Source organism: Chiloscyllium plagiosum, unplaced genomic scaffold, assembly GCF_037043375.1.
Source record: "Chiloscyllium plagiosum isolate Xiang-an unplaced genomic scaffold, Cpla_swu_hap1 HiC_scaffold_32, whole genome shotgun sequence".
Classification (NCBI taxonomy): domain Eukaryota; kingdom Metazoa; phylum Chordata; class Chondrichthyes; order Orectolobiformes; family Hemiscylliidae; genus Chiloscyllium; species Chiloscyllium plagiosum.
Genome location: NW_028270170.1, coordinates 22064750 through 22086903, shown reverse-complemented (window position 1 = coordinate 22086903; position 22154 = coordinate 22064750). Strand labels below are relative to the sequence as shown.

General features: G+C 39.8%; 1 protein-coding gene across 3 annotated transcripts in view; it reads left to right on the top strand.

Annotated features, from left to right (window-relative positions):
• The window catches only part of mpp2b (MAGUK p55 scaffold protein 2b), a 539799-nt gene that overhangs the window by 183694 nt on the left and 333951 nt on the right, over positions 1–22154 (top strand). The window contains exon 3 of one of the 3 annotated variants that reach the window (XM_087977856.1): positions 11718–11817. The exons of the other annotated variants lie outside the window; for them this stretch is intronic. The gene's annotated coding sequence lies outside the window, so the exon portion shown is untranslated. The remainder of the gene's footprint in view (positions 1–11717; positions 11818–22154) is intronic. 3 annotated transcript variants of the gene reach the window in all.

Below are 22154 nucleotides of genomic sequence, written 5' to 3'. Positions count from 1 at the left end.
GGAATTTAACCTGGGTCCCTAGCACTATGAGGCACCACTGAGTCACCGTGCCACCCAAATCTGTTGTTCTATTTGTTCCCTGCACATTCAACCCCACACAGCTCACTGCTGTCTGGTCCTAAGGTTCATATATGTGACACAATGGTAGACCCATTGATCCAGTCCCCATGATCATATTTCTCCCTGTGTTGAGTCTCTGGTTTGGGTCTTTGGTTTGTAAGTTTGGCCTGGGATTGGGAACTTGATTGTTTCTGGGTTATGACTCCTCACTGCATTGGAATTAGAACCTGAAAGTAACTTTTGACCGAAGGCCAATTAACACCATATGGGTCACATCCAGCTGGGAACACCAGTAGACTGAGAGGAGGTCATCTGGCAGATAGTGAGTGTGGTGTACTGCACATACACATAGGGGGAGAAAAAAGGAGCCTGAGATTGAGGCATCTTTCAGTCCCTACAACCATTTTCCACAGGTTTCACTGGTACCAGCCTGCATTTTTGAAGGGGAACCTGTTCACAAAACAATCCGTTGCTTTGCCTATTTATAAATTGTGGGGTTGTTTTAAAAATCCTACTGGAGCACTGCCCTTTCCCCATAATCCAGCTCCTGCGACTCCATCTCCTCTCACGGGCATTGTTTCAATCAATGCACCTATTAGATAAAAAATATTCCAGTCAGCATAGGAGTTGTCTCACCTGCCATTTCTGAAATGGCTCTGGGGTGAGTCTATGAGTATAAACTGGAATGCTAGCTCAGGATGGGATACTCTGGGCTGATCAGCCTCCAGCCCTGCTACACGTTTGCATCAAAAATCCCATCTTTGTCCAGAGTCTTGCAAACTATACGGAGATGGAGAGATAGCGCTCCATATGTAGACACTTCACAACCCTCCAGAATCAACACTGAGTTTAACAATCTCAGAACTTTGCCACTGTTCCCTTTTTGTTCCAATACAAATGCAGGTGAAGGTTTTGCTGATGCTGTTTACCACTCCTCTGTGCCATCTTTTGCTACTTGACTTGGACGATGACCATTTTCTTCTTATTTGCATGATCTTCCCTTTTGTCATTTAATCCCTTTTGTCACAGAAGCTTCCTTGTTCTTTCTAACTCCTCTCATCCACCTTCTTGCTTTAAGATTTGTTAAGTGTCTCATTTCTGATGAAAAATCATTGACCTGAGATGTTAAACTTTCTTCCTATCTCCACAGATGCAGAGTACATTCAGCATCATCTGTTTTGGTCTCAAAGCCTTACTTGCGTCCTACATGTCAATGACTAAAACATTTACTAATGTGTTGTGGTACTGGATTTACGATAGGAATGTAATGAATGGAAAATGTGTTCAACAAGAGAGAAATTAGAATACTAATATATCTGTGTTTTACAACTAAAAGTAAACTTTGTTGGAATTGTAAGTCTACTCCTTTGCTGTGACAGATGCTTTGGTTAATTTAGGTTTGTGATTAAAACTGCATTGTTGCTGAGTCTATTGTTTTGTCCTTTCTGCTTGTGGTAGGGAAGGAGGAGAGATAGCAGCCTGGACATTGCAATAACAGTAACTGAGAGGCCATAAGCACTCACAGCTTCTATGCAATTTCAGGCATCGAAAATTTACACATTTAAACGTGGAAATCAGGATGTTGCTGCCTCGTTTTAACTCATTTTCTCCAAGCTTCATGACACTAGTATCTCACTGAGAAATACAACATTAAAACACTTAAGGGCCCTTGGTTGTGCTACTTGCTCACCAAATATCCATGAAAGACATTGGAAAAAATTAAAGCTGATGTATTCAACTGTAAATTAGCTTTAACAGTGTGATACATCTTAATTACTTTGAAATAACCCCTTTGACCCAAACATTTAATTTTACAAATATTCTTCAGAAATGTTGATTGGGGATTAAGTTTTTATTAACTACTTTTTGTCCCTTTTATTTGCCTCTCAATCTCATCTTTGTTTTCCTGTTCCACTTTCATAGAATCCCTACAGTGTGGAAACAAGCCATTTGGCCCAACAAGTCCACACTGATCCTCCGACGAATATCCCACCCAGACCCATTCCCCTATCCTATTACACTACATTTACCCTGACTAATGCACATAAACTACACATCCCTGAATGCTATGAGCAATTTAGCATGGCCAATTCACCTAACGTACACATCTTTGGACTGTGAGAGGAAACCGGAGCGCCCGGTGGAAACTCACACAGATACAGGGAGAATGTGCAAACTCCATACAGACAGTCGCCTGAGGCTAGGATTGAACCTGGATCCTTGGAGCTGTGAGGCAGCAGTGCTAATCAGTGAGCTACCATGCCATCCCTCTGTACATATTGCACATTGAATGCAATATTCCAACTGTCTGTTTCAGAAGCCATGTCTGTGAGGATACTTTCACCAGGTTGAAGAATCACAGCAGGGTTATGGTGCAGAAGGAGGCCATTGGCCCATCATGTCTGAATAGCTCATTAAATGAGTATAATTACCTACTGACAATCTCCTTTTTATTTTCCCATACCCTTGTACATTATTTCAATCCTAAATAATATTCAATGTTCTCTCGAATGCCTCAATTGAACCTGCCTCCACCACGCTTGCAGATAGTTTATTCACTACTGTCACTACTTGCTGTGTGAGAAAAGAGACACACTGTGGCCTTGTTCACACTACCTGCCAATCTCCAGTAGAGAACACCACACTAAAAACATGTCTGCTCACTATAAGTGCTGCTCAAAAGCTCACACAAGCTTGCGAGTGGGTTTAAGTGTGGCATCATATCTTTGCTGCTGACTGCAAAAAACAAGTCACTTTTACCTCGTCAACAGGCTATGTTGAGATCATTAGTATTCCTTCCCTTTCTTAAACCGCTGCTGAACGTACAGCATCTGCCCTGCTCACTTTGACAAGAGTGTCAAAATGCAGAATAAATTTTCCACGCTAAGTTATAGAACTTGGATGCGTTATTTTTTTCCTGCACCTACCCAGGAGGTTGACAGTAGTTTAATCCTCATACTCATTTAGATTATCAGTTGGATACAGATTTTAGTATCCTCATTCTCTCTACTAACCAGACCACCACCAGACCAAGTCCATCCTTCATCAATTTGTTTGCTATGAGGGTCATCCATTTTCCCTTCACATTCTAGTCAGGGCATCACCACATCAATCCAAACCCCCCTCCCCTCATCACCCAGCTAATCAGTTAATATATCGAGGAAGTATTGTATTGGAGAATGTGCAAAAAAGAATGATATCAGAACCCAGCGATTGCAGCCTTTGGTAAATATAAGAACAGGTTGAGGCTATTTAGAAAGGAGAGATTACTTTGAGGACACCTGATAGAGGTTGTCTAGAAGGTGTTAGCTGGGATAGATATGGAGCGAAAGCAAAACTGGCAGCCATAAATTCAAGTTAGTTACCAATAAATCCAATAGTGAAAGTGAAGAATTACAGCAAGTGATTAGAATGTGGAACTTGCAATCACAAGCAGTGTTTGAGATATGCAGTTTAGATGCTTTCAAAAGGAAATTTGAGCACATTGGCGAATACTGATTTAGGGAAGATAGAATTGGTGACGATTCATGCAGTGTAAACACTAGCACAGACTAGTTGGGTAAAATGGCTCATTCTGTGCTATGTGATCAACTTCCTCAGCCAAATTGTTCATAAAATTATCTTGCTGCATCTGAACTACCATACATCAGTTTTCCTCAAAAGCAATTGCCAACAGTTCAGTTAAAATAGAGCCATTTCATTCAAGCTCTTTCATAGCTACTGGGAAAACAGGAGGGAAACTTCTGTGCCATTGTAAACATACAGGTTTGTATTGCAGAAGGGACTCTGATGTTCCCTGCTCACATATTGATTACTATTTTAATCTAACGTGGCAGACTGAAGCAGCATGTGTGAGCTTCCTTTTCCCTCGGTATGATGTTTTTGTGCAGGACGCCAAGTGCAGTTTTCAATCTCTTTAATACAAATCACTGTATTCATTTATAAAATCTATGCTGGGATGATGTAACAGACTATTCAAAATGTTCTTCTCTTGCTGGAGCGTTCTCCATCAGTGCCCAAATGTGAGAGCCTGACGCTTGTAAAAGTTACAAGTTCCTGCTTAGAAGTGATCTAGAATGGAACAGTTTTACTGATAAATAAATATGGGAAGTGGTGCAGAGAAGTGAATGAGTTTTCCTCTGCTTGTATTACAAATGATGAATGCTTTCATTGTCGCTGGGTTGAAATTCTGGAATTCACTCCCTCACGGCATTGTGGGTCAACGCACAGCGAATGGACTGCAGCGGTTCAAGATGGCAGCTCACCACCATCTTCTGAAGGGCAACTAGAGACAGACAATAACAGCCGCACAGCCAGTGATGCCCGCAACCCACAAATGAATAATTTTTTATTTAAAAAAAAATGAGTTTTGTTGCGTTGGGAATTCAGCTGTGTCTGCAAATAATACTGCATATTGGGGATTCGGCCCACCTTTGCTAAATTGTATATAACTTAGTTTGGATTCTGTACCGTGCACGTGCACAGGTCAAATACTGAACATATATATGAAATACTTCAGTAATAGGTAAAGTCTGTGGTAAAAGAACAAGATCTGTGTATTTTAGTACAACAATCTCTTAAATTATATGACAATTGGCATGCAGCTATATCTAAAATAAATGGATTCCAAGCAGTATTCAGAAAGCAATTTACCAGAAATCTTTGTGATTTGTATATGACCTTGGTTAAGCCTTACTTGGAATGCTCTGTCTCATGGTCTCCTCATGAGGCTTTGAAAAGGGGGTGCTGAGGATGACCACATAATTGAAGCCCCTGTTAAAATACCATGAGGAAAGACTCAATTTTATAGTATAAAAAGATACAAAATTATGCACTTCTGACAAAAAAACCCATTAATCTCTCATATAAAATTCTTCATTTCATAGGAGAAGTCATAAAGTTTTCCTCCTTGGATCGGAACTTTCATTTTGAGGTTGAGAGCATGAATTGTTAATGTAATTTAGATCTATGTGGTGAAATGCAACAAAGACAGTGAACCATTATTGTATCAGTCAGGAGTTGTTCTCATTTGGCACCTATGGATTAATACTGGAAGTCAATGACACATAGAAATCTGATAGAGAAACTCAAGGAGTGAGGACTATTGGATTTTGTGGCATGTGATGCTGTAGTCGAGCAAACTTTTGTTCATGTATTTTAAGTCAAACTTCTTTTAAAAAAACTGATTTCTTGATCCTTAGGTTTTGCTGTCTCATAGAACATTGATGTTTTGAGTAAAAACATTATAAAACAATTACAGATTGGCAGACTGTCATGAGGTGGTGTACCACAGGATGGGTGTGAGGACCTCAGCTATTTACATTCCAGTTTTAATGTCACTTGAAGGTTCTGATTGGAAGTTTGCTGATGCTGTAATCTTCAGTGGGAAAGAAAGCTTTGAGAGGCTGCAAAGAGGTTGCAGAAAATTCTAGCCAGATTGAGTATGTGGGTAAGAACTTGGCAGATGGATTATAACTGGGAAGTATTAGTGTTCAGAGATCTAGGCATCATGCACAAGTAAGTCTCCACATGATGTTGTCTTACTTAATCTTTTTTTCACTTTAATGTCATTAAAGAAGTAGTCTTGGTATAGCCATTTAACATTGTCAGTTTCAGTTTAATGTCATTTGCTAGATTTCCTTTTACTTATGCCCCTCACTAACCCTCCAACCCCATAACCACAAATGTCAGTCTTCCAGCCCATTTTCCAGTGTCACCTCCCCATAAGTATTATCACCTGGTCTTGCCTCCTTCCTGCTCTTGTGTTCTGACTTCATGGCCCCCAGCTTGTGTCCCTCCAGCACTCATCTCCGTCCTAGCCTCCTCTTGCAATGGTGCTCAGCAGCAGCCTGTCTTTCTGGTGTTGCCTCCCATTTCCTCCTTGCCTTAGGCTCGAGGTCTGTTCTTCCCTCTTGGCTCTGCCCTTGAACTTGCGCTGAGGTCCTTAACTCCATCTGTTGGCAGAGGTCAGTCAGTGCAAGTATTTGTGGGAGTCCAACTGCTAGCTGCACTGACCAGTTTTTGCCAATTGATGGAACCTGGTCAACCTAAATAGTACTGTAAACAGTAGAAGCAAGTGTAGTAATTTCTAAATACTATTGTACTGTATTTGGGTTATGTTAGTGATGCACTTTATGTTACAAGTTATTACAGCAAAGACTACACGCAAGCACATGCAGAGTACAGTTTTCCATTTATGGCATTTGTTTCTGGTGAGAAATGTCTGACTGAACCTAACTCTAGCCATAACATTGATTCTTATGGGAAGCTTCACTTTAAGTCACAATTTTCAGGAACGTAATCTGTTTCAGTGTTATTATAACTATGTAGGTCCTTTGGTGGGACACTCCATCTGCAGCACTCTGTAAGTTTGATGTCCTCACTTAAGGAAGAATATGATTCCTCAGAGTGCTAAATATTGATTCAACTGATCCTGGAATTAGCTGGTAGTGCAATGAGATGGCATTAAATAGATTGAGACAATATACCCTGGATTTTGGAAGATTTCTAAATCCTGCTGAAAAATCATATAATTCTTAAAAGCATGGATAGGACAGAAGCTGGAAGGATGTTTCCCCTGGATGTTAAGTGAGTGTCACAGTATCAGAATAAGGGTTCAGCCATTTAGGGTTAAGATGTTCAAGCAAAGTATTGTGAATCTTTGGAATTCTCTATCTCAGAGGTATATGGATCTTCTGTTCAGTATATTTAGGACAAAGACTGGTAGCTTCTTTGGATATTAGGGGAAATGGGGATAATACAAGTAGAGTTGAGACAGAGGAGCCAATTGGACTACTGCTCTTATTTCTTATTTACACCATCGTAAGAGATATCAAATGTAATTGAGTAAAAGAGATGCCTTTGGAGGGCACAATACATGTTGGTGGCTGTGGCTTTTATAGGCCAGAGGCTTTTTCTTTGTGCTGTGGAGTTAGGGTTGTCAGAACCTGTAGTATTGGATAGCGTTAATCCTTTATTTCAAAACTCTGTGGTTAAAAAGGCAGTTGTGGGCAATTCTATAGGAGTTATGACCAAGTCGTCTTGGCAGTTTGAGAGTTAAAGGCAGTTGACATCAAGACAAAAGCTTACAATGCAAATAAACAGGTGACCCTTTCCTTAACTTAGCGGCAAGTCATTAACACACCATTACAAGATAGGTGTGACTTACAGTTTTACTGTGCAGGAGTTTTCTTGGAGACAGTCATCTCTGTAGAAGCTTATAACACAATATTTCTGTCTTTCCAGTCACATCAAGAGGTAAATGAGACAGTGGTTGCTATTAGAATTCAATCCATACAGTGTGGAAACAGGCTATTTGGCTCAACAAGTCCACACTAACCCTCTGAAGAGCATCCCACCCAGAACCATTCCCCTAATCCTGCATTTCCCATGGCTAATGCACCTAATCTACACATCCCTGAACACTATGGGCAATTTTGTCTCCAAGAAAACTCCTGCACAGTCAAATTGTAAGTCACACCTATTTCAAAAAGATGTGTCAATGAACCCAGGATCCTGGCACTGTAAACCAATAGTGCTAACCACTGAGTCACTGTCTTGACTGATTACCTTTGAGAAGTTTCTAGAAAGTTACTACTAAAATCAGTCACATGATTATAGTAGCCATCTTTGTGAAGCTGTTTAATGTTTTTAAAGCAGTGACTAAATACACAGATATATATCTAAAACCAGGACTTAGCAATTGCTTTTTTAACTCCATGCATGATAATTAACAGAAAAAAAACTAATTTGTTTATAAAAGCTCTAACAATTAAAAGCTGAACAAACCAATTTTCAGTGCCAGATAGGTCATTTATAGTAAAGAAGCCTTATTACAGAGACTGAAATTCACCAACCCAGACCTTATAGTTAGTTTAGTTTGTAATCACTATGCAACTATTTGAATTGCAGATTATTTAATATACTTTATGGTAAATCCAATAGCAATGTCTGGTTTGTAGAGTTAATGGTGGATTGGCACATCCTACCTGTAACTTTGGGGTTTTCATGTGGAATCACCTCCTAAGAAGTTGCTTTTTGTGCACAAATACAGATAAATGCTGCCAGTCATGTTGTTCTTTTGACAGTAAATTCTAACCCAATATTTCATAATGCAAATGGCTGGGTCAATGGCTTTAGGGATGGTAAAATATTGTATGCATCTCAAGCAATTTGTGTGAATGGGCAGATCTACATATTGCACATATAGGAGCTGAGAAATGCATGTAATTACTTCAGTAAATGTGTAGTTTTAAACAGAATAAATGATTTGACATCCATGATGGTTCTTGCGTAGTTGCAACCACTTATGTTGTTTAACCCAATTTGATGCTCAAGTGCTGCGATTCTGCACATTGCATCCCCAAGGGAGTGAGAACGCTGATTTCTGAGTGCTAACAAATAAGTCATTTGAATTAATTATGAAGTCGAGTTGATGGCAATTCCAAGGATATGGGGGGTGGCTCAGTGGTTAGCACTGCTGCCTCACAGCACCAGGGACCCAGGTTCGATTCCAGCCTCGGGCTGTGTGGAGTTTACACATCCTTCCCGTGTCTGCATGGATTTCCTCTGGGTGTCCTGGTTTCCTCCCACAATCCAAAGATGTACAGGTCAGATGAATTGGCCAGGCTAAATTGTCCATAGTGTTGGTTAGGTGGATTAGTCAGGGGTAAATATAGGTTGGGGAGGGTGGGTTACTCTTTGGAGGGGTCAGTGTGGACTTGTTGGGCCAAAGGGCCTGTTTCCACACTGTAGGGATTCTATGAATGAATAATGTTAAATCAATATTTCTGTCAGCACATATTGAAAACAGTTGTTTCTATTGTCAAAATATATTAAGCAAAACTTGCTACGTTTGTTACATTGTCTATCTTTGTTGCAGACACCTTTTGAAATTCTATGGATAGAATCCATGGGGATTTGCCAGTACTTCCAGATAGAGGAGCCAATTGGTTTGAAAACCACTGTGCTGTTTTGTACCATCTGCAGGTTTCTGTAACTAAGAGATCTTCTAGTTATAACAGTGTGTGGCTTGCCAATGTTGCACATTGCATTAAAAAATGCATAAAAGTCAGAATTTGACCAGTGACAACAGTCTTCTGACAATTACACTATACCTTCAACATTAAGCAAGTACTGAGCTGCAAGTGTTGGTACTGATGAAACATCTACTGGCACTTTGCCCTATTTATTTTCTGCTTAACAGCTCACTGGAGCTGTTTGGACTTACATGTTACTGTTAATTATATTTTCTGGTTGACAGCTTAATGGAATTTAGAATGTAGGAAGTTGTTGCCCTGCAATTGACTATGAACAACCATTGTGGGCATTGTTGATAAACCTGACACAATTTCAAGAATTGTAGTTTAACTTAAACTCAATACAGTCTGAACTTCTTCTGGTTGGAAACCAGCCTTTAAATCTTCAGGACATAGCTCATGAAAAAAAAATCATGAGTCCTGAGACCAATTTGTCTTTGTACACACACATAGATATGAACAGCTGATAGCAGTGGAATATATATAGACCCAATGCCCATTTGCCTGCATGTGTATATTAAGATGTTTCATTTATTCTGTGAGGAGATGGTATCCTATCTGGAATGTTGCATTTCTTTTCAAACATGAACGTAAGAGAAGAAATTAGCCTTTTGTGAGTGATTGAAACATGTCATTAGCAGTGAGGAGTGGATTCTACTCTTACTCATGGCACAACTGATAAGAGATTAATACTTTAATCAAACTAGGTTTGACACATTTTAGTTGCCAGCTAAATGAACTGAGAGACTCGGTTACATAACATCGAGATTGACAATAATTTGGTTTCTCAGTTGCAACACAAAAGCAAAATGCTATAATTGTTGGAAATCTGAAATATATCAAAAAGTGCTGGGAGTATTCTGCATTTATAGAGAGAGAAACAGTATTAATGTTTCAGGTCTTCATTTTCTGCTCAGGGACTCTGCAACCATAGATTTATAGAGTTATAGAGATGTAGAGCATTGAAACAGACCCTTTGGTCCAACTCGTCCAGCCGATCAGATATCTTAAATAAATATGGTCCCATTTGCCAGCATTTGTCTCATATCACTCTAAATCTTTCCTATTCACATACCCATCCAGATGCCTTTTAAATGTGTAAATATACCAGCCTCCAACACCGCCTCTGGCAGCTCATTCCATACTTGCACTACCCTCTATGTGAAAAAGTTAACCCTTAGGTCCCTTTTAAATTATTCCCCTCTCACCTTAAACCTATGCCTTTTAGTTTGGGGCTCCCCTACTCTGGGGAAAACACCGACGCTATTCACCCTATCCATGCCCCTGTTGATTTTATAAACCTCTATAAGTGTCTGTGACTCAACATCGAGTTCAATACTTCAAAGCTTGATTCTATCCTCCTATGTTTTTTACCTAGTCCTGTCATGACATGGGTTGCTTTTAGCACAGCCATCCTGTTCTCACCTGCTCTCGGGCCTGTTATCACGTTATATGCTTGTTTTTCAACACAGAATACCTACTTGCTGCTACCCTCAGCCCTTATTGTCACTTATTCAGTTTCACTTCTTTGGACCAATCTCCAACCTGGTCTTCAGCACAGATACCAGTTCTTCCAAGCTGTTATTATCAGTTCTGATGAAGAGTCAAAACGTTAACTCTGCTTTCTTCCCACAGATGTTGCCAGGCCTACTGAGTTAAAAACAGCAAATTCTGGTTTTGTTTCAGATCTCCAGCATCCATAGTTCTTTGTTTTATTTTTAATGTTTCAGGTTGATCACCTTTCGAATGAAATATTAATTACAGATGCTGTCAGACCTGCTGAGTATTTCTAGCATTTCCTCAGTTGTAAACCTGGACCAAACTTGCGAATACACCTGTTCAAAAGATGTAAATTGCAATTGACTGAACATCTTTAGGAGCCAATTGATGTGGTTTTGAATGTTCATGAATTCACAGTCCAACATTGAAATGAAAAGCAGAATGTCAACAGTTAACAGTTAATGTCAATTAAGGCAACATTTAATTATTTATTACCTTTTTTCTTCCTTTCACTGTGTTAGAAGTTTCAGGGTTTTTGTTTTGTTGCACAGTTTATGCTGATATTTATTCAAAGTCCAATGATGCTCCATGGTACAAAGAGAAATCTACTGGTAGAATCAAAATGCTGTATTTTTTCTATGGAATAAATTATAAGGTCTTCTTTTGGTGCGGTCTGAGAAGAAACGTACGCACACTGCACAAATTTAAAAGTTGTGCTCGTCTCCAGTGTTAACAATTAAATACGGAAATTATATATAAAATGAAATCGTACCAATGTTGTACAAATTAATGCTGTGAAGCAAAATTCAATAAAACTAACAGCTCTCATGCTGCTAATGTTAGTTTGCATGTATTTTATTTTATATTCAGGGCTATTTTATAATGGAGCTTGCACATACTGTTTTCCTGCACAGTGGATCTTTGCAAAGGTTAATTATAAAAGATGACTAGCACAAGATGTAAAAACTGATGGCAAAAGTTTCAGTAAGTATATCAAAAAGCAAGAGAGGAGCTAATGCTAATGTTGGCTCCTTAGAGGACAAGACTGCGGATTTGAAAGTGGGGAACACAAAAATAACAGAAGCAGTAAAATCTTTTTTTTTGCCTCCATTTTCACAGCAGAGGACTCTGAAACCATCCCAATTGTAAAAGCTAATGCAGAGGTTGTAAAAAAGGAGGAACTTAAAACAATCACCATCTCTAGGAAAAAGATACAGAGGTAAGTAATGGGATTAAAGGCAGTCAAGCCGCCAGGATCTGATGGCATGCAGGCAAAAATGAGGACTGCTGATACTGGAGACTAGAGTTAAGAGTGTGTTGCTGGAAAAGCACAGCAGGCCAGGCAGCATCTGAGGAGCAGGAGCGTTGACATTTTGATGAAGGGCTTTTGCCCAAAACATTGACTCTCCTGGTCCTAGAATGTTGCCTTACGTGCTGTGCTTTTCCAACACTATACTCTTGACTCTGATGACCTACACCCTAGGGTCTTAAAGGATGTGGCGGCAGAGAAAGTGGATGCATTGGTGATCATTTTCCAATATTTCCTGCATTCTGGAAAGGTTCAAGTGGATTGGAAAATTGCCAATATAACGCCTTATTCAAAAGAAAATAGAGGCAGAAAATATTGGAATCCAGTATTAAGATAATAGTAATGGGACATTTGGAAAGTCAAAATACAATTCATCAGAGTCAGCTTGGTTTTATGATTTCAGTATTTTGCTAGAGTTCTTCAAAGATGTAACAAGCAAAATAAAAGATGGGAGGGCTGTCGATGTAATATATCTGGCCTGTCAAAGGCATTGATGAGGTGCTGCCCAAATGGTTACTACCCAAGGTAAGATCATATGGGTTGGGGGTAATATATTAGCTTGGATAGAGGATTGGCTAACCAACAGAAAGCAGAAAGTAACACCTAAATTATTCTTTTTCTGGTTGGCAAGTTGCAACTAGTGGAGTCCCATAGGGTACAATTCTCAGGTTTCCAAATATTTACAAACGATGTTAATGACTACGGATAAAATATATTGTCGCCACACTTGCAGATGACACTAAAATAAGTGAGAGAGTAAGTTGCAGTAAAAAAATTTACAAATGGATAAAGATAGATTGGATGAATGGGCCAAAATTTGATAGATGGAGTTTAATGTGGATAAGTGAGGCTATCCATTTGGTCAAAACAATAAAAAGGCCAACTTCTATCTAAATGGAGAGAATCTTCAAAACGCTTCAATGCAGAGAGCTCTGGGTGACCTTGTGAATGAGTAGCAGAAAACTAGTATGCAGCAGGTAAGAAAGAGGGCAAATTGAATTTTGGCATTTATTGCTAAAGGAATGGAGTATAAAACCAGGGAAATGTCCGAGGAATACCAGGAATTGGTGAGACTGCGTCTAGAGTATTGCATACAGTTTTGGTTACTTTACTTGAGGAAAGATGTAATTGCATTGGAGGCAGTTCAGAGCAGGTTCTTTAGACTAATTGAGAGATGAAAGCTTGTCTTATAGGAGAAATTGAATGATATAAGTTGATCTCAGAAGGGTTTGGAAGGATGAGAAGAAATCTAATTGAGGTGTATAACATTTTAAAAGGGCCTGACAAGGTAGGTTGAACAGACGTTTCCCCTTGTAGGGCAATCTAGAATGAGAGATCATAGTTTTAGGCTAAGGAGTGGCTGATTTCGAACACAGGCAAAGAGGAATTACATCTCTCAAAACTGTGATTCAAATTCAGTAATTGGTGGAATTATGTGCCCCAGAGTGTTGAGACATTGAATAAATTTAAATAGGAGATAGACAGACAAGGTCAGTAAAGCCCTTGAGCAAATCTCTGATGATCAAAATTATGAAACTCAGCATTATCATTGGACCAATGGTAAGGAATGTTAGATCTTTTTTAACATAGGATTATTGGAGCATGGAATATTTTACTACAATCAGCTATTCAGGCAGTGTATTCAGATCAAACCTATAAAGGGCTATCAATGGCACAGATAAATGGATTGAATGCTTTTCTGTCCTAAATGTAGATTCACCATTTAATTTTATAGAGAAACAATTTTCTTGACTTTAAAATTTGATAACATTGAGAATAGAACAGGGCATTGTGTTAGTTCTCAGAGGTCAAAGTGTCAAAAATATAGTTGTGTTCTGCATTCTACTAAAATTGTTTTTAGTACTTTACTTTCATAAAGTGGAGAATATAGATTGAGAGTATATAGTAGGCATTTGTTCTTCTTTACTTTACATTTTATTTTATGAATATTTCAATTTTTTAAGCATGCCTTTTGAAACCATGGAGAATTCCTCCAGCAGACTGACACCTCAGTGATTTCTAGGTTGTGAAACTGATCCATGAAATTGTCCTTACGAAGCTGTCCTCTGCAGCAGGTGCAACACAAGTCTGTTTTCTTCTGATAAGTGAAGGTTCAAACCTGAGTTTTACATAAATCTGCTTTCAACCTGGCAAGCCCATCTGTGGCTCTCTGAAAGTATGAGACGTGATCTGTTTATATAGTCATTTAGCTTTGAACCTGGCAATGTAGTTTCTAGTGGTGTTAGACTTCCTAAAAGCACAAAAAATTGCCTTATTCTAAGAAAATTACAATTTCAAATTTATTTGATAGATTTTTTGAGGGGGTGGTGATTTGCTGTAGAAAAATTATATTAAACCTTTTAAAATGTACAAAATCTTGTAGAGAAGTATGGTACCCAGATGGAAGGTGTTTAGATTACAAATTGAAGTTTCTTTCCCCAAGATAATAAGCATTGAATGATTCATTCACTCTTCTTAGTAATGGAAGCAGGCCATCAGATATACACCAACCCTCCAAAGAGTATCTCACTCCTGACCCTATAACCCTGCATTTCCCATGGCTAATCCACCTTACCTGCACATCTCTGGGGCAATTCAGTGTGACCATTCCACCAAACCTGCACATTCTTGGACTGTGGGAGGAAACCCATGCAGATATGGGAAGAATGTGCAAACTCCACAGTGACAGTTACCCAAAGCTGGAATTGAACTCAGGTCCATGGTGCTGTGAGGCAGGAGTGCTAACCACAGAGCCACCATACCTCTAACACTGCTTATTCCAGGAACTCTGAACCGAGACACTTGTCAGATATGTTGCTGGGCTTTCCTTTTTAATTTTGAACAGAGAGGGAGAAAACAGCTTCATGACTGAGATGAGGGTTGTTAAGTTGAATAGAAGTTGTAATGACAACTGATATATTTTTCAAAACCAAGCTGCTGAGGGAAGCTTGCACCATGCTGTGAAGAATTGTGCCAACGTATTGTTTGAGTTTGTCTTATGTGGAGAAGTGTTGCACTTACATTACTTTATCTTTTCCAAGGATAAGCTGCATCTTTAAACTAAGTTAAAAATCACACAACACCAGGTTATAGTCCAACAGGTTTAATTGGAAGCACACTAGCTTTTGGAGCGACGCTCCGTCATCAGGTGATAGTCACCTGATGAAGGAGCGTCGCTCTGAAAGCTACTGTGGTTCTAATTAAATCTGTTGGACTATAACCTGGTGTTGTGTGATTTTTAACTTTGTACACCCCAGTCCAACACCGGCATCTCCAAATCATGACTACTATCGACATCTTTAAAGTAAGCAGTTTACTGATTTGAATCAGGCCTCACCTAACCATTATTTCAAAGTATGTCTTGAAAGAGATTGGACCTGCATACATACAAAGTACATGAATATCTCGATTAGATTGAAAGGATTGAAAAGTTCTGAGGAAGGGTCACTGAACCTGAAACTTCAACTCTGATTTCTCTTCACAGATGCTGCCTGACCTGCTGAGCTTTTCCAGCAACTTTGGTTTTTGTTTTTGAAAGGAACTATTTTTGGTTTAAATCCTGTTTGTTCAGACATTGGGCAGAATGGGTGTCCCTGAAACATAATGATGTACAAATGTACACAGGAGTGACTTGGTATCACAGAGAATACCAAATGCTCGTTGGAGGGTCAGTGTGGACTTGTTGAGCCAAATGACTTGTTTCCTTATTTCAGGGAATCTAATCTAATATTGAAGGCAAGGTTTTATCGTAGAACACGGGATGTTGTAGTTCACGGTTATTAGTTCATTCTTCAAGATGAGAGTGAATTTGTAATCAGCTGTGAAGGAATGGACAAGTGGTTTTATTTTGGGTTATTGGGTCAATTAAAGTGTTTGTCTAATATTGTTGGCTTCAATTGCACATATCAGCAATTCTGCAGGGTAGATTTGAGTTTCATCTGCAGATTTAAATTATTGTGCCGCATGAGCTTCTGGCATGTTAAAATGCCACATGGCTCTCTTTTTAAATAGGCTTCGTCTGAATACTCAAAGCAATGGAAAACCTTATTCCCATAAACACTGCAAACAGATGGCTAATAGCTTAGAAGTCAAGATTGAATCAAGCTATGACTACAGTTGCTCCTTAAACGATTTACATGATAACTTTATAAAAGAATCCTTACCATTTTATGTACAGAATATTAATGGCTCAGATTTTGCAATGAGCAGCATAATGGCACTTGACGTTGGCTTTGAAGAAACTTTCCCACAAAAATTAACTGTGTTCTGTGATGAGTATTTTACATTTTTTGATATTAACTTGTTAATATTAAGCTGGAGGTGATCTCAGAGATCCAGCAACAACATGAAAAAGCAACCATACTGATGGCTCCTCAATGACAGCAAACTAGGAGGTAACATAGGAACAGAGTAGTCTCTTGAGCCTGGCATAACATTCATTAGGATCATGGCTAATCTCTGGCCTAGCTCCATATATCCACCTTTGGTCCATATCCCTTAATACCTTTGCTTAATAAAAATTTATCTACCTCAGATTTAAAATTAACAACTGGTTGGGCATCCACTGCCATTTGTAGAATGGAGTTTTAAACACTCCCAGAGGAGGGGTGACACAGAAAAAAAGGTGTAGGCTTGGAAGAAAGTAAAAACCAGTTGGACTGGAATATTGCAGGGTCCTTACAGAAGAAGGACTTATGGGAGTTGTTTGGCACTTCATGAGTGAAGCTTAAAAACACTCGTTAGGGAACAGGAAAAATTTAAATTAACAGCAATGGGCTGTAAAGGCTATAAATTAATAGCAATGGGCTGCAAAGACTATAAATTAGAAAAGAGTACTGACTGTTCACAATGAACATTGCTACCATAGTGAGTAGATACCACAAAGCCTCATTCCTGAGGAAGGGCCTATGCTTGTAACATCGATTCTCTTGCTCCTTGGATGCAGCCTGACTAGCTGTGCTTTTCCAGTGCCACACTCTTGACTCTGATCTACAGAGGAAAATAAACCACAATTCTTAAACGACACAACCTTAAAGCTTTAAAACAAGGAAAATGAAACAACATTGCTGTAGTGAAGAAGTAAGAATCGAATTGGGAAAAATAATAAAACATCATTGAGATTCTGTAAAAGTAAAACACTATGATGTACAAAGATTAAATAATAATTCCAGAGAGAAATTACAGGAGAAAAAATATGTAAAATATACTACTGTAATCAATAAGAGTCTACATCTGATGATGTTGTAACTCATTAAGGCATTAAAGTAGGCACTGATACTTGTGATGAAGTTCTTTAAATCTTCAGAATCTATTCAGTGAAGACACCTGTGATAAGCCAACACAAAGAGAAGGACAGACAGAAGATGATAAGGGGCAGCAATGGTGCTGTGGAATGAGGAAACCTCACAGACACAAATAGTGCACATCTATGAAAACAGAACTCTACATCAGTAAAACTTGAGGTCACTTCCAGAAGATGTGTAGAAGTAGGACAGTTATAGAGCAACAAAAAATATTCACAGGTTTTATTGTAGTAGAGCCACCGGCATTACAAAAGATAGTCAGTACATTCCTGAAGGAAATTGGTGAGCCAACCAAGTCTAGTTGATACCACTGCATATCACTGCAAATGCGAGGTCGAGCACTTTTGGAAAAAAGAACACAGGCATGGACTATTTTCTAAACGGTGAGAAAATTCATAAAATCAAAGTGCAAAGGGATCTCAGAGTGCTAGTATAGGATTCTCTAAAGGTTGACTTGCAGGTTGAGTCTGTGGTTAAGAAAGCAAATGTAATGTCATTTATCTCAAGAGGTTGAAATGTAAAAACAGCGATGTGCTACTGAGACTTTATAAATCTCTGGTTAGGCCCCATTTGGAATACTGTGTCTAGTTTTGGGCTCCAATCTCAGGAAGTACATACTGGCACTGGAGCATGTCCAGCAGAGATTCTCACAGATGATCCCTGGAATGGTAGGCCTAACATAATGATGAACAGCTGAGGATCCTGGGATTGTATTCATTAGAGTTTAAAAGACCGAGGGGAGATCTAATAGAAACTTACAAGATAATTCATGCTTAGAAAGGGTGGACGCTGCGAAATTGTTTCCAACAGGCAGGGATACTAGGATCCGTGGGCACAGGCTTAGAATTAGAGGGGGTCAATTTAGAATGGACATGAGGAGTCATTTCTTCAGCCAGACTGTGGTGGGCCTCCGGAATTCATTTTCACAGAGCGCAGTGGAGGCTGGGATGTTAAATGTCTTCAAGACAGAGATTGATAAATTCTTAATCTCGCAAGGAATTTAGGGATGTGGGGAGAGTGCGGTAAGTGACGTTGAAATGCCCATCAGCCATGATTGAATGGCAGAGTGGACTCGATGGGCTAAATGGCCTTACTTCCACTCCTATTTCTTATAGTCTTATCGTCTTATCTCATTTACTTTGAGCTTGATACAGCAATAAGTTATCACTGTCTTATCAGATCATTTACTATGGATGATGAAACAGAAGCTACAGCCCACAGAGTTTAAGTTGCATGGTCGAAATGGATTAATTCTCAAGATTAAAGACAATTATAAACAATACTATACCACAAAATGTGCAAGAAAGTAGAGAATGTATACATAATTGATCATCAAAAAGTCCTACAATTGATTAAGTACACTTGGCTTGGCCTCCAGTTTCTTGAAGTAGCAAAGGGAACTTAACTAGTTACAATGGATAGTGAACAGATCAAGGGAGACCAGCTTATGCCAAGTTAGTCCGAAGATATACCAGATATAAAAGCTGGTCCAGGAAGAAACAGTTGTTGATCAACCAGTCAGGCGGCAACTTGTAGAACATTTCTTTAGGTTTTCTTGACTCATGTTGTAACTAAATGAAGAAAGAATGTATTGATATTAGTTAGGATGGTGTGAGAAATATGTTTCGTATGTCTGAGAAGAACCAGTGGCCAGCAAAGTGACAATGATCTCAGGCAAAAGGTTGATGGACAATGTGCTACCATTTGGCAGTATTATGTCAAAGAAAGAGCAGAACAAAGTCCAGCGAGTTGGTTGAGAACATTTACTTTGAGCACCATTGGTATTTTACAATTACAGGCAACTTCTGACAGAAGATAAGTTATTCCAGCTTTGGCCTATGAGGATTTCCTGGAAGGAATACATCAGGAGCATTGAGGGATTGGCAGCTGTAGAGTCAGCGCCACTGGCATGGTAGTCAAGGATCTCAAGAAACATTGAAGATCTCTTTGCTTATTGTGAAATTTGTGTTTATATCGGATTATCAGGACTGGAAAATTCTATCTTCATTAAGGAACAGTGGGATGACCCAAATCAGCAAAGTTTGAAAGAAGATGCAAGTTTGTAAAAAAGATGTAGGAGCACAACCCACTTTAGCTGACTGATCTATTTTTAATGGAAACTGTTCAGGCACCCCCTGAGTCGAAAGGTGTGGAGCTGGAAAAAGCACAGCAGGTCAAGCAGCATCATAGGAGGAGGGGAGTCGATGTTTCAGGTCAGAATCTTTCATCAGGACTGGTGGAGGGGAAGGAGCCTCAGAAATAACTAGAGGGAGGGGGGTGGAACCTGGGATAAAAGTGAGTGGAATGGCAATAGGTGGATACAGGTAGGAGATGATTGTGATTGGTTAGTGGGGAGGGTGGAGTGGATAGGAGGGAAGGAAGTTGGAGAGGTAGGGTCAAATTAAGGGGGTTGGGAGGGAGGGTTGGACCTGGGATGAGATTGGAGGGTGGGGAGATTTAGAAATTCTCTGGTGGATTCTGTGTTAAGGGCATATGGTTGTAAGCTCCCTAGGCAGAAGATGAGGTGTCTTCCTCCAGTTTGCCTGTGGCCTTATTTTGATGGTGGAGGAGACCCAGGATGGGCATGTCAGTGGGGGAGTGTGAGGGAGAGTTGAAATGGCTGGCAACCAGAAAGTGGGGTTGGTTGGAGTGTATGGACCATAAATGTTCCCTGTACCGGTCCCCGATTTTGCGCTAGGTCTCTCCGATGTAGAGGAGATCACATCAGGAGCAGGTTGCTAGGTATCTCCTGAGCCTGGTGAAACAAATTGTAACAACAGATATAAGTTTGAATTTGAGGGCTCTTGTGGCACAATAGTAGTGTCCCTGTCTTTGAGCCAGGAGGCCCAGGATTGAGCCCCATCTGCTCCAGAGGTTTGTCATAATGCCTCTGAGCACATTGAATCAAAAATATATATAAAAAATTGAACTTAATGTCAGATGATGAAACAACCCAAATTCAAGAGGGAAATTTTGATCCTTTATCTTTCAAGGAACAATGATCAGTGCCAGTGAAAGTTATACGATTGAGAATGTCAGCAGGTTAGTAGATGAGTAAGTCACCTACAGAGGATAAATGAAAACATTTAAATTAATAATCTGCATGTTGAAGTGAAGAATTTACAGACGTCATTACAGGTGAAGGCGGAGATTGAGAAGAAGTCATTTGCTTACGCACATTGAAGATCAGTGGCAAATGACTCACTGGCTGATGACATTGAGATGGGATGACCAATGCGCACAGAGTCCAAATATGGTCAAGAAGAAATTGGTTCAGAAATACAGCATGTTATAAAAAGAAAATCACATGGAAGTGTAGCCATCTTACATGAAGGAATTTAAAGAATGACGTTATGGGGCAATTACCTGATTCAACAGGGAAGAATTCAGATTTATGGGTCCTCTGGATAAGGTTAGACTACCTGGTTTAATAGGAACAAAGTCTTCAGTGTAGGACAGTTATAGGAATTTATAGACCACACAGAATCAAGAACAAATCAAAATTAACAGTCCTCAAATCAAAGATCTACCCAACTTCCAAGCCTGTAGAGAACCCATTTTGAAAGAATAGTGAAATTTCCAGACCACTTGAATTTATGAAACTGATGTCTTTGGGGAGAAGGGTAGTGGCAAATATAATAATATATGCTGTGGTTCTGTTCGCCGAGCTGGAAGTTTTTGTTGCAAACGTTTCGTCTCCTGGCTAGGCGACATCATCAGTGCTTGGGAGTCTCCTGCGAAGCGCTTCTTTGATGTTTCCTCCAGTGTTTATAGTGGTCTGTCCCTGCCGCTTCCGGTTGTCAGTTTCAGCTGTCCGCTGTATTGGTTGGTATATTGGGTCCAGGTCGATGTGTTTGTTGATGGAGTTTGTGGATGAATGCCATGCCTCTAGGAATTCCCTGGCTGTTCTCTGTCTGGCTTGCCCTATGATGGTAGTGTTGTCCCAGTCGAATTCATGTTGCTTGTTGTCTGTGTGTGTGGCTACTAAGGATAGCTGGTCATGTCATTTCGTGGCTAGTTGATGTTCATGTATGCGGATTGTTAGCTGTCTTCCTGTTTGTCCTATATAGTGTTTAGTGCAGTCCTTGCATGGTATTTTGTACACTACATTCGTCTTGCTCATGTTGGGTATCGGGTCCTTCGTTCTGGTGAGTTGTTGTCTGAGGGTGGCTGTTGGTTTGTGTGCCGTTATGAGTCCTAGGGGTCGCAGTAGTCTGGCTGTCAGTTCCGAGATGCTCCTGATGTATGGTGGTGTGGCTAATCCTTTTGGTTGTGGTATGTCCTCGTTCCGTTGTCTTTCTCTTAGGCATCTGTTGACCCCTAGGACTCAGAATGGTACACAAACCAACAGCCACGCTCAGGCAACAACTCACCAGAACGAAGGACCCGATACCCAACATGAGCAAAACTAATGTAGTGTACAAAATACCATGCAAGGACTGCGCAAAACACTATATAGGACAAACAGGAAGACAGCTAACAATCCGCATACATGAACATCAACTAGCCACGAAACGACATGACCAGCTATCCTTAGTAGCCACACATGCAGACAACAAGCAACATGAATTCGACTGGGACAACACTACTATCATAGGGCAAGCCAGACAGAGAACAGCCAGGGAATTCCTAGAGGCATGGCATTCATCCACAAACTCCATCAACAAACACATCGACCTGGACCCAATATACCAACCACTACAGTGGACAGCTGAAACTGACAACCGGAAGCGGCAGAGACAGACCACTATTAAAACACCGGAGGAAACATCAAAGAAGCGCTTCGCAGGAGGCTCCCAAGCACTGATGATGTCGCCTAGCCAGGGGACGAAACGTTTGCAACAAAAACTTCCAGCTCGGTGAACAGAACCACAGCAACGAGCACCCGAGCTACAAATCTTCGCACAAACTTTGAATAATAATATATGTAAATATATTGTTGTT